At 45.4% G+C, this 12,726-nt stretch overlaps 1 pseudogene; it reads left to right on the top strand.

Moving 5' to 3' along the window:
• Positions 1-11,709, top strand: part of LOC119961611 — a 51,071-nt pseudogene extending 39,362 nt beyond the window's left edge.
• The last annotated feature ends 1,017 nt before the right edge of the window (positions 11,710-12,726 follow it).

Genomic DNA, 12,726 nt, shown 5'->3' with positions numbered 1-12,726 from the left:
CCCTACCCACTGACTCCATCCCTCTTCAATCTCCACGACAATCTCCATTCCCTACACACGGACTCCATCCCTCGTCAATCCCCACTCCGAACTCCATTCCCTACCCACTGACTCCATCCCTCTTCAATCTCCACGACAATCTCCATTCCCTACACACGAACTCCATCCCGCTCCCTGGGAACTGTCTCAGGCTGAACCCTGGCTCACACCCAACACAAAATATTTCACCCCAAGCTGAGTTTTCAACTATATATCCACAAGACTATTTTCACCTCAGTAACATTGGCCGACTCCACTTAATGCGAAAGGACAGAACCTAACCGTCTACGTTTTTGTGAAAAAAGTGCCTCATTGCATTTCTTATGTTCAAACTGGATTTTATGTGTGAACAGCAACCAATAAGACGGCCAACCCTCTGCCTATGAGTCAGCAGAATAAAAATATTCACTTCTCCGATTTGGAAATGTCTGACTCATATGGTCCATCTGAAGAGCTTTTATCAGACCATCCGTGAACTGCACTGTCCAACATCAGAGGGAGCTACCGGAGGCCATTTGACAAACTGCTGCTAACGGAGTCTGTGAGTGTCTTCCCAAACACCAAACCCTGAACAGACAGCACCTCTTTCTACCTATAATGTCAGAGAAGATATCAGCCTAGAACAGAAAGGCAACTGTCAGACACTCATGATGAATGAAGGAGATGTTTATACACATAGAGCTAGAATCTCCACCACTCACAGGGGGGTCCCTGATGCAGTGGAACATCGGTATTGGTGTTGGGCGCCGATCCAAGCGTGATGCTCTGACAGCCACCCTGCTGATGGCGGGATTGGGCCTCATGCCTGCGCGCTATCAAGAGGATTAAATAATACAAATGTGTCTTAATGACCGATTAGAGTCAATGGTTGACACTCAGTCAGCAAGAAGTTAGAGTCTTTTAAACATGACCCTATGAAGATCTTCCCAGTGATGTTAAGGACTGAAATGTCTTTATAGTTGTTGTAAAAGGGGCTGGTTTAGCACTTGGCTAAATCGCTGGCTTTGAAAGCAGACCAAGACAGGCCAGCAGCACGGTTCAATTCCCGTACCAGCCTCCCCGAACATGCACTAGAATGTGGCGACTAGGGGCTTTTCACAGTAACTTCATTTGAAGCCTACTCGTGACAATAAGCGATTTTCATTTTTCATTTTCATCTCCTCCGTCACTGCTGGTTTTAATTATTGTGATGATGTTTGCATCACGCATATGGAATGGTTCCTGTCACCTACCAGAGATGAAGGAAGTGATGAAGGTGTGGCAGTCGATGGGACTTTCCGTGGTTGAGTAGTTCAGCTGGAATCCCATCCTTGCCGGGCACCTTTCTGCTTGCTCAGCAATCAATGGCCCTATTCGGCTCAAATGATGAGGGTTCCTTGTCCAACTCACTGTGACAGGATGCTGCAGGAGAGTCAAACAGAGACTGAGAGATGTCCGTCTCACAGGGGTACAGCTCACAGTCATGTTCAACCCAGCGGGACATCTGGTTACTTCTGTCGGTGAGATCTTCACCACCTGCCAATTTTAGCCGGGCAACTTTGGTGATGGTCGGATGAAGCGTCCTCTTGATCTAATCACACAGAGATTTCCATTGTCACAGGCAGTCTGGAATCACTGACACCAGCTTATCCAATGTGTATTTACAGAGTGTGTCCCTGATTTTTACACATCTGTCTTGGCTACTTTCACATGATGCAACTTAATTCCCTAATGGACAGAAGTCAGCAGGAATTGTCAGCAAGGATTAATCTGCACTTTCTAATTGAAGTTGACTACCAGTGGAGCATTTGCTGACACTGATTTGCATCAGAGATCAATTTAGGATTGAAGTACAAATTCATAATTTTACTGTAGAGGTGTTCCGATTGAGAGTTTTTGAATTGAGGAAGATCACAGCTGGTGCTTTTAAAAAGGGGCATTGCAGCCCCAAAAATCAGTGACATCTCCAGAATATTGAACTGCAACCAGTTATAGGAACTGTCAACATCAGCAGGATCAAACCAGATATTGTCAGACGATCAATCCTGGATGTGATTAGCAGCAGCCAAACAGCAGATACCAGTCCCTGCACTCACTTGTGAACTCACTGGTGCCTCAGCAGGTGTTGTGACTGAATGATCCCGCTCCACACAAGGTGAACCGTCTTCCCCTGGTGTGATCCCACTGATGTGTCAGCAGTTGGGATGACCAAGGGAATCCCTTCCCACACACGGAGCAGGTGAACAGCTTCTCCCCAGTGTGAGTGCGTTGGTGCTCACTGAGGTCAGCTGACTGACTGAAACCCTCTCCACAGGTGATGCACCTGAATGGATCCTCGTTTGTGTGCATTTGGTGATGTGTCTGGAGGGTGAATATCTGAGTGAATCCCTCCCCACACACAAAGCAAATGAATGGTTTCTGACCCGTGTGAATTCGCTGATGTTCAGTGAGCATGGATAAAGACTTGAATTTCTCTTCACAGGTTGTGCAGCTGAATGGCTTTTCCTCAGTGTGAACTCGCTGGTGTGATCGAAGGGCAGATGACTGAGTGAATCTCCACTCACACACAGAACAGATGAAAGGCATTTCCCCAGTGTGAACACGTCGATGGATTTCCAGCTGGGATGAAGAATTGAATCCTTTATCGCATTCCTCACATTGCCACCATTTCTCCATGGTGCCAGTTTTCTTGTATCTCTCCAGTTTCGACAATCAATTGAAATGAAAATCGCTTATTGTCACGAGTAGGCTTCAATGAAGTTACTGTGAAAAACACCTAGTTGCCACATTCCGGCGCCTGTCCGGGGAGGCTGGTACAGGAATTGAACCGTGCTGCTGGCCTGCTTTAAAAGCCAGCGATTGAGCTTAGTGAGCTAAACCAGCCCCTTTGAAGCCCAATTGAAGCTTTGTCCACACACACAGAACACAATTACGCTTTTTTCCCTCTGAGAATCGTGTAATGTTTTTTACAGGCTGTTTAAAGCTCTTTGTACAGTCCGTGTACTGGAACCTCTCACTCCAGTGTGTGTCTTGATGCTTTTCCAGTCACAGATGTTTCAACTGGTGACGTACAGACAGAACACACAAACATTTCTCCTTCCAAATCAATTATTGATGATATTCAGGCCGTGGTGAGTCAGTGACTCTGTCAGATAATGCTGTGATGTTCAGTTTGAGCTTCCTGTTCGTAAATCCACCATTCTCATGCCCTGGAAAAGGAGTTTACAAAATTTTAAATAGAGAAGTTCTGAATGTACAATTCTTTAGCACACTGGGCTAAATCGCTGGCTTTTAAAGCAGACTAAGGCAGGCCAGCAGCACGGTTCAATTCCCGTACCAGCCTCCTCGAACAGGTGCCGGAATGTGGTGACTAGGGGCTTTTCACAGTAACTTGATTGAAGCCTACTTGTGACAACGCAATTAATATTATTATTATTGATGCCACTGTCGAGGTGACAGAGAATTGCAATTTAAAAAAAAAATTTAGAGTACCCAATTTATTTTTTTCCAATTAAGGGCCAATTTAGCGTGGCCAATCCACCTACCCTACACATCTTTGGGTTATGGGGGCGAAACTCACGTAGACACGGGGAGAATGTGCGAACTCCACACGAACAGTGACCCAGAGCTGGGATCGAACCTGGGACCTCGGCTCTGTGAGGCAGCAGGGCTAACCACTGCACCACCACGCTGCCCTGAGAATTGCAATTTGCTGTGAAATTGGTGCCTGCCACAATTTCAGAGTTGGAACCGATTTGCCACCCAATCTCGTTTCGCGATTCCGGTGTCGGCTGACAAAGAGAATCCCGCCCTGTTCAAAATTGTACAAAAATAACTGGTTGTCTTCACAAAGGAGGTAGATACTACCCAGGCCAGACTAAAAAGCCCTGGCCCTAATAGGTTTAAAATTGATAATGAGAAAGTGGTGAAGTGAAAATGTATATTTCAGGGGTCCTGAAATGATTCCCCAGTCTTTCGTGGAGGTACCAGACTGGAGAATTACAAATCTTATGCCTTTATTCAAAAAGGGTTGTAAGGATAGCTCCAGCATACAGACTAACTAGTTTAACACCAGTTGTTAGGTCTGTTTCACAAATCAATTATTCCAGATAGAATTAATAGCCATGTGGAAAAATGAGGGCTAATTTGGAAGAAGCAGCATGGATTTCTAAACAGGAAATTATGTTTAATTAATTTGCTGGAGTTTTTTTGTGGAGGTAACCAAAAGGATTGACGAGGGTATTCTGTTGATGTCATGTACATGACTTTCAGTCGGCATTTGATATAATGCAACACAACAGACTTGTGAGAAAAATTGCAGTGCATGGAACAAAAGGGACAGTAGCAAAGTGGATACAAAAGTGGTTGAATACTAGGAAGCTGAGAGTAACAGTCAATGGATATTTTTCAGGCTGGAGGAATGTTTGTAATGGTGTTCCCCTGTGGTCGGTATTTGGATCCTTGCTTTTCCTGGCATATATTCATGATCTAGATTGATGTTCTGCAGGGGACAATTTCAATACTTGCAGATGACACAAAACTTGGAAGTATTACAAACTTTGAAGAGTACAGTGTAGAGTTTCAAATTGGACAATGGCAGGTTGGTGGAGTGAGCAGATGGGCGACAGGTTGAATTCAATGTGGAAAAATGTAAGGTGATACATTTTGGGAGGAAGAACATGGAGAGACAATATAAAATAATGGGTAAAATTCTGAAGGGGGTGCAGAAGCAGTGGGACCTGGGTGTATATGTACAGAAGTCAGCAAAGGTGACAGGATAGATGAAGAGGGCAGTTGAAGCATATACTATTCTGAGCTTGATTGATAAGGGCATAGACTACAGGAAAAAGCTGGTTGTTCTGAATTTGCACAAGACACTAGTTAGACCTTAGCTGGAATATTGTGTACAGTTCTGGGCGAATGACTTCTTCCAACTAACCAGGGGAGACCCAGGAATAGGTAATAACAGTTTAATCACAATTCAAGCATTGAGAGAACTATCATAGAGAAGGTTCTGGAGTAGCACCTTCCCTGATACTCTTTGGCTTTCCCATTTCAATGTTAATATCACCTGGCTGGAGTGGGTGGGGTAGTGGGTGGGGATCATATGTCAAGAACCAATTTTCAGCCTGGACACAGTCCATAAGCACGGCGACCATCAACATCGAGTTCCAGTTGGGAAAAAAATCAAGCACAGTATTTATTCATTAATTTTCATTTTGTACCTGACACATTTATCTCCATGGTAACACAGATACTGTGCTTCCTTCCCTCATTTGTGAATAAAAGACTTGTTCCTCCAAATTTATCCAGATCATCATGTGGAACTTCCCAATTAGTCTTCCTGTCGCATGGTGGGATGAGTTTGGACACAGGTTCAGGTGTTGACGAACATCCTGGGGGTTCCTCAGCCATCAGTAGTAATTATGAACATATGGAGGACATGAAGGAGCAACACTCCCCAATCTGATCCTGAAACAAAATTAATTATTTTGCAAGTCATCAAGATGTAATGCATGTCAAATTAGAGCTACGTTGTGATAGAAAACCTCATCATGTAGGAGGGTGAGACCTTACTTGCTGTGAGGACTGAAGGAACATCTTTGCGATGGTGTACCACCTCTGCACCATCACATCAGGGTCCGGGTCCTGACAAGTTTTAAAATCAGGTTCAACTGAAGTCGGTCATACCGGTGCCAATGATTGTGTTTTGACTTTTGGGTGGATCCCATGAATATCCTCTGGAGCAGATTTCCTGGTGTGTCAGCCTGCCTGTTTATTAGCATCACCCTCTTCACTAACTCCTGCTGCTGATGTACCTTCACCTTACAAATAACAATTTGTCCTGGGCACTTACCAGCAACATCCCAAATCATTCAGAGTTTGAATTGCAGCGTGAGTGATTTCCTTTTGGCTGTGCAGACGCTGTGTGGTTTTTTGCTAGAAAAGTATGTTTTCAGCAAGGGAGTTACAGCTAATGGAGCTTTCAGAATAGTTGGTAATTTTTATCAGGAACGATTTCAATGACAGTGATTATGATGATGTCCTGAGATTTCTAGGCTAAATACTGTCATGGGTATTTAATGAGGATACTACATCTGTTATTGGGAATCAAATACACAACAACCATACTGATCATCATAATACCCAGATTTATTCACAGACCTCAGGCAGTCTAACAGTGGTGTGGCTTTGGTAGGTCTATTGGACTCGGCCTCTTCCCTCTGATAGGAGTATGAAAGGGCCTTTCATACTGCAACATTCCAGCCAAGTGAGAATTGTGAAATTGCAGGATATTAATGCCTTTATTTTGTAACCCCATATTTCATCTACTCTATCACACCAGGATTCTCCCTTAACTTGACCTATTGTTAATAATGTCACTGTGGTTTGTGTGGTCTGTCAATTGTTGAATTAATTCAATCAGGTGCTCTGTGTGCATAACTAATGGTGAACACTTCATTGGATAATAAATTGGACAATCAATTTTTCCACAGGGGTGAATGTGACTGTGAACTATCCAACTGGAAAACTATTTCCATTAATCACTCGGATTACTACAGCAGATATACATTGCTCTGACTCTGCCAGCAGGGCTGTGTGAATAATTGGATAGATCTTCCAAAGAGCCAGTCGAGGTATAATGGGCCGAATGACTTTTACTTGTGCAGTATGATTTTGTAAAACAGTGAGTATTCAGAATCAGAGATGGAGAAGGAAAAAGAGGAACCAGTGACTGCGATTGAACCCAGTCAGAGTCAGCAACGTCGGAGGAGGGATGAGAGAGGAAATAGTATAAAAGCTTTAAAAACTGCATGGTCGCACAGGAGAACTTTGACAAATGGAGCATAGCAGATCACCAATTCAAAATGTATGACATTTTTAGATTAATTTATCTCAAATGGTAACAAAGTTATATTGTATTAACTGTAATGTTGCAATGGTGCGGATATTACCCAGCAATCCCCTTGATGTGAATGTGCTCTATTCACTCCGCATGAGCACAGTACGCAGGCGTAGAGCTCTATTTGGTGCATGCGCAGTGCCATTTTGCCCGGAGCCCTGCGAGTGCGGAAGCGGTTGTTTGGGCGGGTGAGGCGGCGGGGAGGGAGAGGAAGCTTCATAAACGCCCGGTGAAGGCCCACGGCCGAAATAAAACCCTTCAGGTCCCGAGTTTGCAGCTGCGGGGCTTTTATCCGGATGAGGCCCAGTTCCATTGCCGCCATCTTCGTTCAGCGGGGAGCAGAGCGCATGCGCGGCCATCCTGGCATCCTTGATCACGGAATCCCTGGAGCGCAGAATGAGGCCATTCGGCCCATCAAGTCTGCACCGACCCTTCGAAAGAGCAGCCTACCTCGGCCCACTCTTCACTTTATTCCCACCTGACCTGTGCAAGGAAACCAGAGCAGCCGGAGGAAGCCCACGCAGAAACGAGGAGAATGTGCAAACACCACACAGTCACCCAAGGCCAGAATTGAACCCGGGTCGCTGGTGCTGTGAGACAGCAGTGCAAAACACTCTGCCACTGTGCCGGGTTTCCAGGGGCCAGGAGAGAAAATGTATGACTCATTGATTGAAAGGTCTAGTTTACGGGCACCCTCTTTAGATGCGGAAAGGTGCTGCAGGGCACACAATAATAATTTTAAAAAATTTATTGTCACAAGTAGGCGTACATTCACACCGCAATGAAGTTACTGTGCAAATCTCCTTGTCGCCACATTCTAGCGCCTGTTCGGGGACATGAGGGAGAATTCAGAATATCCAATTCATTTAACAAGCACGTTCTTCAGGAAACCGGAGCACCCGTAGGAAACCCACGCAGACATGGGGAGAACGTGCAGACTCCGCACAGACAGTGGCCCAAGCCGGGAATTAAACATGGGACCCTGGCGCTGTGAAGCAATAGTGCTAGCCACCTTGCCCAACATTTCCTCTTGAAACCAACTCCCTTCTAGCCAGGAATCAGCTCGGTGAACTTTGTCTGAACTACGTCCAATTAAGTATATCTCATTTTAAGTAATCCTATACCAGGAAACAGAAGGAGGGAATGTTATAAATTGGCATCCTGGACTGACTGATGGATTTTGCAAACTTATTTTACCGGAGGTCAGAAGGAGAGTATTTACACAGCAATCTCAAATCAAGAAAAATGTTTATCTCTTGATTTAAACCACTATTGACACATGACTCTTGTAATCACCTTTTACAGTGAGTTAGAACATTTGAAGACTGCAATTTTTCTCTGATTTGAGTGCTGCTGAATTATTTCAAGCTGCAATTCCAGCAGAAGGTTTCAAATTTGAAAACTGAAATAGTTCCAGAGGTGAGTGTTATTGAGCATCCATCTATAATTTAGAGTTTTTAGTGTTGTGCTTTGTTATCTGTGCTCTGGTTCCAGGGCTCTGGGGCAGGTTTGGCTCCTTCACTGTGGATCTGAATCCATGTTCACCCATTGCTCTGTTTCAACTCTGCCCTCCCTCATTACCTCTCTGCCATCCCTCATCACCTCTCTGCCATTGTCTCATGTCTTCTGCCTCTAATAGTGGATTTATTTTAACCAGTTTTGGTATTTTACTGTTATTTCTTCCAATGTGTCTGAATGAAGTTCACTGCTGCCCATCCCTTGGCTTTGTGCTGCTGATTTGCCATCTTTATCATCCCGAGGTCAGGAATTGTTTTTCCTGCATCAAAGATCATTTTTCTTCTGCTCATCAGCTAATATTAACCATCAAATTCTGCTCCATATTTATTCTCTGTAATTGAAGATTTGAGATTACTATCGGACCAGCCATGACCTTATTAAATTGTGGAGCAGGCTTGAGGGGCTGAATTGCAACTCCATTCTGAAAAGTGATGGAATCTTGAATATTCAGGTACCAGCCTGCCCTTCTCAAAAGTGATGGAATCCTGCAGCCGTGTCTCTGTAATGGCTCTCAGATCATAGCATCGGGAGTACGGTGCACACTTTCAATCTCCTTAACTGAGGAGGATGATTCTTGCATTGGGAGCAGTTCAGAGAAGGATCACCGGGCTAATTCCTGGGATGAATGTGTTGAGTTGTGAGGAAAGCGTCTGGACTCATTGGAGTTTAGAGGTGATCATATTGAAACATAAGATTCTGAGGTAACATGATATGGGAGCTGAAGAGAGGATGTTTCCCCTCATGGGGGATTCAGGAGCTAATGGGCAGATTGTCAAAATAAAGGGTCACATTTCTGATGGAGATGATGAGAAATGTCTTCCCTCAGAGGGGGGTTAGTCTTTGCAATTCTCTTCCCCAGAGAGCAGTGGAGGCTGCATCGTTAAATATATACAAGGCCCAGTTAGAGTTTTGATAGAAAAGGAAGTCGAGGGTTATGGTGACAGGAAGAAAATGAAATTTAGGGTCACAATCCGATCAGCCATGATCTTGTTAAATAGAAGAAGAGCTTTGATGGGCTGAATGGCCTACTCCTGCTCCTATTTCTTCGGATGTTATCACTTGGTTGAGAACAGGAAACTGAGTATTAATCTGTCGATCAGCGTGACTTAGCACCTTCAGAAGGATAGGGAGGGTTTATATTAGATAGAGCAGAGTGAGAATGGAGGGAGGGAGCAGAGTGAGAATGGAGGGAGGGAGCAGAGTGAGAATGGAGGGAGGGAGCAGAGTGAGAATGGAGGGAGGGAGCAGAGTGAGAATGGAGGGAGGGAACAGAGTGAGAATGGAGGGAGGGAGCAGAGTGAGAATGGAGGGAGGGAGCAGAGTGAGAATGGAGGGAGGGAGCAGAGTGAGAATGGAGGGAGGGAGCAGAGTGAGAATGGTGCACGTGTGCACCGGGGAGATGGACCATCCAAACCGCCGACCAAATCTCAAGGGGGTGGGGTGGGGTGGGGGGGGGGGGGGGGGAATAGGATCCCCCCTCCACCCGTGTCCCCCACCACCCGTGTCCCCCACCACCAGCTAAATGAAAGTAATGGTAAATAACGCAAACAACCCTGGCAATAACAGTAAATACTGATGTCAAGTTGTGTATAATTCTTATGATCAAACATTAAAAGTCCCAATAAGAACATCTTTTTTTTAAAAAACTGTTTAATACACAATGTAACAGAGGGAGGGATTGATAGCACGGGTATGACTGTCACAGACACGGCAGCAGCATGTGATACCTGTATTGACGTTGTTATCGGTTTGGTTACTATTATTGTTTTTATATTTTTCTGCAATGTTTTGATATTAAATGCAAAATTCCAATAATATTTTTTTTTAAAAAGGAAATTTACAGCTTTTGGGGAACGAGAGGGGAAAGCATGTTCCACAGCAACTAGAATTGTCTGTTCTGAATTTCTGAGCTGTACTGACCGTGATGACATTTGTAAACTCCTTTCACAGGATATTCAAAGGGGACGATTTGCAGCAAGAAATCTCGAACCAAACTTCACATCGAGATCTGACAGTCACTCGATTCATTAGGACGGGAAAACCATCGGCTATTTTACCATCAGTGTGACTGGAAAAGCATCAAGTCACAGACACCCGCACCATGGGGAATCCGTGGAAATGTGGGGATTGTGGGAAGGAATTCACTTTCCCATCTGCGCTGGAAACACATCGACGCAGTCACACCGGCGAGAGACCGTTCACCTGCTCAGTGTGTGGGAAGAGTTTTAGATCTTCATCCAACCTGCGGACACACCAGCAAGTTCACACCGGAGAGAGACCATTCACCTGCTCCAAGTGTGGGAAAGGATTCAGAGATTCATCCTGCCTGCTGGCACACCAGCGCGTTCACACTGGAGAGAAGCCGTTTACCTGCTCAGTGTGTGGGAAGAGATTTACTAATTCATCTGACTTGTTGAGACACCAACAAGGTCACTCTGGGGAGAGACCATTCACCTGCTCCAATTGTGGGAAAGGATTCAGAGATTCATTCTGCCTGCTGAGGCACCAGCTAGTTCACACCGGGGAGAAGCCGTTTATCTGCTCCGTGTGTAGGGAGGGATTTACTACTTCATCTGACTTGTTGAGACACCGGCGAGTTCACACTGGAGAGAAGCCATTCACCTGCTCCATGTGTGGGAAAGGATTCAGAGATTCATACAGCCTGTTGACTCACCAGCGAGTTCACACTGGGGACAAGCCGTTTACCTGTTCAGTGTGTAGGAAAGCATTCGGAGATGCATCAGACCTGCGAACACACCAGCAAGTTCACATCGGGGAGAAGCCATTTACTGCTCCATGTCTGGGAAAGGAATCAGAGCTTCATCCAACCTGCTGACTCACAGGGGAGTTCACTCTGGGGAGAGACCATTTACTGTGACCTGTGTATGGTAAAGGATTCTGAGATTCATCCAGCCTACTCACACACCAGTGAGTTCACAACGGGGAGAGATCATTTATCTGTTCTAACTGTGGGAAGGGATTCACTCAGTCATCCCACCTGCTGAAACACCAGCAGGTTCACAAGTTACAGGGGTTGGATTCTGCCGTTTTTGCTGCAGTGAATCACATCCAGGACTGAACCATGTTCACTCTGACAGTTGGTGATGTGGGAGGTCGGAGTGTTTCCCTCTGGACTGGCCGGTCTTCCAAGTTTCATTCCAGGGGACTGATTCTCTTCGAGCGAGGGCACATTTCCACTGCAATGATCTGCAAAGGCAGATATGGTACATTAATTTTATCCTGTTTAGTAAATAGTCTTTTTTCCACCACTACAGATGTCTTGTCTTTCATCCGTCCTCATTCCGAGTGTTGGCTGCTCTTTAGGCAATCTTTCTCACTGATTTCTCCGCTGCTCTCACTGCCTGTCCCATCGAGAGGCCAGTCCACATTCCGATATTATCCACCCAGAACATCTTGGGCCTTCCTTGTACACAGTTTCCAGGTGCCTGGCATTACCTTTGTCCAAACGCTCCCTTCCTATTCACAACACATGTCCAAAATGCGTGAGCTTCCTCGATATCACTGCCTCAAACAGGTTCCTCTGAACACCAGCTTTCTCGAGCATACGTTCATTCGTCCACTTTGCCGTCCGTGACACACGGAATATCCGTCTGAGTCCTTTCAATTCAAACACTTTTATTGGAGCCTCGTCCGGCTTCTTGATGCTGCAGCTTTCACAGCCGCACATTGTCACCGGCCACACAAGGGCTTTCAGAAGATGAATGTTCATTGTAACCCAGATGCTGCGACTGCTCCACACTCTTTAAGTGAGATCACAACACCATGACGCTTCAGTCTGGCCTGAATTTTAAAAGAAATTACAATTTAGTGTACCCCAATTCTTTTTTTTTCTAATTAAGGGGCAATTTAGCGTGGCCAATCCACCTACCCAGCACATCTTTGGGTTGTGGGGGTGAAACACACGCAGACATGGGGAGAATGTGCAAATTCCACACAGACAGTGACCAGGATCGAACCCGGGTCCTCGGCGTCGCGAGGCAGCAGTGCTAACCACTGGGCCACCGTGCAGCCCTTTGGCTTTAATTTATTTGATGGATTCTGCATCTACTACTGCTGGTAGATCTAAAATAAATACATTTGTCTCTGTTCCATTGAGTCTACAGCACAGGGCCAGGCCAGTCGGAGCAATTGGTCTGTGTCAGTATTTATGCTCCACATGAGCCTCCACCCACCCCTCTTCATCTCCCCCATCAGCATCTCCTTCTATTCCTTTCTCCCTCATGTATGTATCTAGCTTTCCTTTCAATGGATTCATGCTGTTCACC

Source organism: Scyliorhinus canicula, unplaced genomic scaffold (assembly GCF_902713615.1).
Source record: "Scyliorhinus canicula unplaced genomic scaffold, sScyCan1.1, whole genome shotgun sequence".
NCBI classification, from domain to species: Eukaryota; Metazoa; Chordata; class Chondrichthyes; order Carcharhiniformes; family Scyliorhinidae; genus Scyliorhinus; species Scyliorhinus canicula.
Note: the sequence above shows the minus strand (reverse complement) of the source record. Positions and strands in the feature narration are given on the sequence as shown.